Raw genomic sequence first — 4,757 nt, forward strand, 5'->3', positions numbered from 1 at the left:
AGCAACTTTCATGTTGAAAATATTTTAATCCGAGTTACGGATTAAAAGATATGATTTTCTAAAGATTTTATTAATTTCTGGAATTTAATTAATTAATTATTTAATTCGAAAAATGAATTTATGACGTCAGCATGATGTCATGCTGACGTCAGCAGTCAACAGGGTTGACTTGGTCAACCTGACAGGTGGGTCCCGTTCGTCATATTCTGTTAGTTAATTAACAATAGTTAATTAGGTTAATTAGCCATTAGGTTAATTAATCAGGATTAATTAAATTAAGTATTTACTTAATTAATTAATTAATATTTTAATTAACATTTATTTTTATTTTTAACGTTCTGGGGGGGGCCTGCGGTCAGTGGCATGGCCGGTCCAGTCAGCAAGGCTGACCGGGTCAACAGGCCGGCCGGGCCCCTAGGGCCCACGGGTCAGTGACCCAGGGGTGGCCCCAGGTCGGCCACGTCAGCGGCCGGCGTTGGGGAGCTCCGGGGAGCGTTCCCGCGGCGGAGGGGCGCCGGACCTCGCCGGGATTCGCCGTCCGGCGGCAAAAATGGCCGCGGGCGGGTGCGTTCGAACGTGGAGAGGATGCCGCGTCCAACGGTGGCAGAGGCACGGCCGGACTTGGCCGGAAACGACGCCGGCGAGCGGCGGAGGCGGCGGTGGGATTCGGGACCGCGTCGGGATCGCGCTACGGGGCTAACGGGAAGGCCAGGGGGGCTGCGCGACGCGCTGAGCACAAGGGGCTCGGCCCCGTGACCATTTGGTCACCGGAAGGGCGCCGGCGACGAGATCCGCGACGGGGGCGCTCGGGTACGGAGGGGAACGAGGGGGAAGAGGAGGGGGGCCTCGACCGAGCGGAGGAGGTGCGAGGGGAGGGGGTACGTGGGGCGCGGTGAGCCGGCGCGAGCCGGAGCGCGACGAGCGTGGCGCCGGAGCGAGCTCCGGCCATGGCGACCGAGCGCGGGGGTCGACCCCTACGGCTACAGAGCGAAGCAGGGGAGGGAAGAGCTCACGGGGGGAACGCGTGGGGTCTCGGAAGCGGGCTCGGGGGCGGTCGGGGGCGTCCGGCGGGGAGGAGGTCGAGGCGGCGGCCGTCCGGCGATGCGGATCCAGCGAGGTGGGAGTCGGGGACGGTCCCGAGGCGACGAGGGGGGGTTCGGGCGTCCTGCGCGGCCGGTCGGGGAGGAGGGGAGGAGGACGAGCGCCGGTGGGGTGGGGCGCCAACGTCGGGGGCGACGAGATCGGGCGGATCCTGATCCAGATCGGCGGGGGAGGGAGGAGAAGGGGATCGGGGGGAATGGGGTGTCGGCTAGGGTTTCCGCCGACCGGGGGGGGTTATGGGAGTGAGGGGGTGGGCCGGGCCAGGGGCTGGCCGGCTGGGCCAGGTGGGCTTGGCCCAGTTTGGCCAGGGGGGGGGGGGGGGTTTCCTTCTCCTTTGTTTTATTTTTCTTTTCTTAATTTATTTTCTCTTCTGTTTTATTTCATTTTAAAATATTCAAACACTTTATAAAAATGTGTGCACCCCACCATAATTAAACCTTGTAATATTTGACAACCCCCGAACATTTTTGTTTTAATATTTGAAAACTTTTATTCTTTGGTTGATTTTGAAATTTAATTTGAATCAGTTTCGAACTAACACGAGTCTAGGAACAGTAATCGAGGTGACGTGGCATCATTAGCAGAGGTTCACTGTAGCTTAATTACCCGGGCGTTACAAAACTCCTCCACTACAAGAAATCTCGTCCCGAGATTTAGGAGGTAGAAGGAAACAGTGCGGGGTATTCATCGCGCAGGCGATCCTCGCGTTCCCAAGTGGCTTCGTCTTCAGAGTGATTCGACCACTGGACTTTGAGGAATTTGATCGCCTTCTGACGTGTGCGGCGTTCAGCTTGGTCGAGAATGCGGACCGGATGCTCTTTATAGGAGAGGTCCTGTTGCAATTCGAGCACTTCATGGTCCACTGCTCGGATTGGGTCCTTGAAGCAGCATCGGAGTTGTGACACGTGGAACACATCGTGAACCTGAGAAAGGTTCGGCGGAAGCTCCAGTTGATATGCCACCTTTCCACGCCTCTCTAGAATAGTGAAGGGACCGATATAGCGGGGAGCTAACTTTCCTTTGATCCCGAAGCGGTGTGCACCCTTCATTGGTGTAACTCGAAGATAAGCCTTTTCGCCAGGTTGATAGACCATGTCTTGGTGATGACGGTCATACTGACTTTTCTGACGTGACTGAGCAGTCTTGAGATTCTTGCGAATAATGCGAACTTGTTCTTCGGCCTGTTGGATAATATCCGGACCGAAGAGTGGGCGTTCCCCAGTTTCTGACCAGTTCAGAGGGGTTCGACACTTTCGTCCATAAAGCACTTCGAAGGGGGACATCTTCAGACTAGCTTGATAGCTATTATTATAAGAGAACTCGGCATATGGAAGAGATTCCTCCCATTTCTTGCCGAATGAGATTACACAAGCTCGAAGCATGTCTTCGAGAACTTGGTTGACACGTTCAACTTGCCCTTGCGACTGAGGATGGAACGCAGTACTGAACGATAGATGAGTCCCCATAGCTTCTTGGAAACTCGCCCAAAACCTTGAAGTGAATAAACTGCCACGGTCTGAACTGATAACCAGTGGGATACCGTGAAGTGAAACAATTCTGGCCATGTAGAGAGTAGCAAGCTGACTAGCAGTGATTGTCTCTTTGACCGCCAGAAAATGGGCAACTTTGGAAAGCCGGTCAATGATGACAAGAATAGCATCATTACCTTTCTGCGATTTGGGAAATCCAGTGACGAAGTCCATTTCAACATGGTCCCATTTCCATTCAGGAATAGAGATAGGTTGCAGAGTCCCAGCAGGCCTTTGATGCTCTACTTTGATTCGGCGACAAATGTCACACTCAGCAACATAACGAGCAATGTCCTGCTTCATATTAGACCACCAGAATCTTTGCCGAATATCCTGGTACATCTTTGTACTACCAGGATGGATGGACAGAGGCGTATCATGGGCTTCTTGCATAACCCTTTTAGTCTTATCCAGGTTTTTCTTCGAACATGGTACCACTAAGCGGCCTTTGAAATACAAGGCGCCATCGTCGGCGATCGTGAAGAATGAGGGCTTTCCCCTTTTGAGGTCGCACTTAATCTTGAGGACTTCATCGTCACATTTCTGTATCCATTTGATGGTGTCCACAAGATCTGGTTTCGCAACCAGGGTATTGAGAGAACCCTTGGAAACAACATGGAGGTTCCGTTTGGGGAAATCTTCGGGAGGGGGAGCGAGTGATCCCGGAGGAACAATATGGAGGTTCAGCCTTCTAAATTCTTCGGTAAGCGAGGGCTGAACTTTATGAACCTGGAGGTGGTTGCAGTAAGACTTGCGGCTCAAGGCATCAGCCATCACATTAGCCTTGCCGGGGGTATATGATATATCCACGTCAAAGTCTGCAACAGTCTCCATCCATCTTTGCTGGCGTAGGTTCAAATCTGGCTGAGTAAACAGATACTTCAGACTTTGATGGTCGGTGAAGATCTCGCAACGATTACCGAGAAGGTAATGTCGCCACTGCTTCAGTGCATGAATGACAGCAGCAAGCTCAAGGTCGTGAACCGGGTAGTTTTCTTCGTGAGGGCGCAATTGACGAGAGGCATAAGCAATCACTCTGCGCTCCTGCATTAGGACACAGCCTAATCCTTGGCGGGAAGCGTCGCAGTAAATGACGAAGTCCTTCTTAGTATCAGGTGGTGCAAGCACGGGGGCAGAAGTCAACTTGTCTTTGAGCGCCTAGAAACTTTCCTGACACTTGTCTGTCCAGTCGAACTTGACACCCTTATGCAACAAATTAGTCAGAGGCCTGGCAATCTTGGAGACCTGCGCAAACATTACTCCAACACCGTGTCCACTTCCCGGACTCCGCCGAGAAGAGGCCATCACGGTAACACACTCAGTTGATTCATTCTAATTAATTTAAGATTCAAGTTATCTACAACCGGACATTAACAAATTCCCATCTGCCCATAACCGCGGGCACGGCTTTCAAAAGTTCAATCCCTGCAGGGGAGTCCCAACTTAGCCCATGATAAGCTCTCACGGTCAACGAAGGAATAGACCTCCTCCCAAGACGTTCCGATCAGACTCGGTATCTCGGTAACTCAAGACACTTCGACAGGTTAAAACAAGAACAGCAACACCGCCCGAATGTGCCGACAAATCCCGATAGGAGCTGCACATATCTCTTTCTCAGGGCACACTCAGATGAGCGCTCCATACAACTAAAACCAAACCTCGAGTTTCCCCGAGGGGGCGCTGCACAAGACTCTAGTTTGGACCAACAAATCCCAATAAGATGACCCTTGAGTCTGCAGAACCCAAGGGAAAGAAAAGGCTAGGTGGCAAATGGTAAAACCAAGGTTGGGCATTGCTGGAAAAGCTTTAATCAAGGCGAACTATCAAGGGGTTCCCATTATAACCCAACCGCGTAAGGAACGCAAAATCTGAGAACATAACACCGATATGACGGAAACTAGGGCGGCAAGAGTGGAACAAAACACTAGGCGAGAGGCCGAGCCTTCCACCCTTTACCAAGTATATAGATGCATTAAGATAACATAGCAATATAATGATATCCCAACAAGTAAATAAAAGATGTTCCAACAAGGAACGGCCTCCGATCTTCACCTGCAACTAGCAACGCTATAAGAGGGGCTGAGCAAAGCGGTAACATAGCCAATCAATGGTTTGCTAGGACAATGG

This window comes from Triticum urartu, chromosome 7A, assembly GCF_056163025.1.
Source record: "Triticum urartu cultivar PI428250 chromosome 7A, HENAU_Tu73, whole genome shotgun sequence".
Taxonomy (NCBI): Eukaryota; Viridiplantae; Streptophyta; class Magnoliopsida; order Poales; family Poaceae; genus Triticum; species Triticum urartu.